Source organism: Charadrius vociferus, unplaced genomic scaffold, assembly GCF_000708025.1.
Source record: "Charadrius vociferus isolate BGI_N301 unplaced genomic scaffold, ASM70802v2 scaffold730, whole genome shotgun sequence".
In the NCBI taxonomy this organism is placed as follows: domain Eukaryota; kingdom Metazoa; phylum Chordata; class Aves; order Charadriiformes; family Charadriidae; genus Charadrius; species Charadrius vociferus.
The window spans coordinates 5,832-6,057 of record NW_009646225.1 but is presented as its reverse complement, the minus strand read 5'-3'; positions in this window follow the sequence as shown (position 1 = coordinate 6,057).

Sequence of the window (226 nt, the reverse complement as noted above, 5' to 3'; positions counted from 1 at the left end):
GTGCCTGCGGGGAGAGTGGCCCAGCCGGCCCCACGGCCCGGCACACCGCGGCTCCCGGCTGAGGAGGGGCTGCCTGCTTGGCCCCACCGCAGGAGCTGGAGGGCTGTGGGGCTCTCCCCGTCTCTTGGAGTGCTGAGGGTTCTGCCGTGGGCACCCAAAGACCCCTCAGCCCCACCCGAGGGAAGACCTTGCTGGGGACACCCGCTGCCCGTGGCCCCCCCCCCCA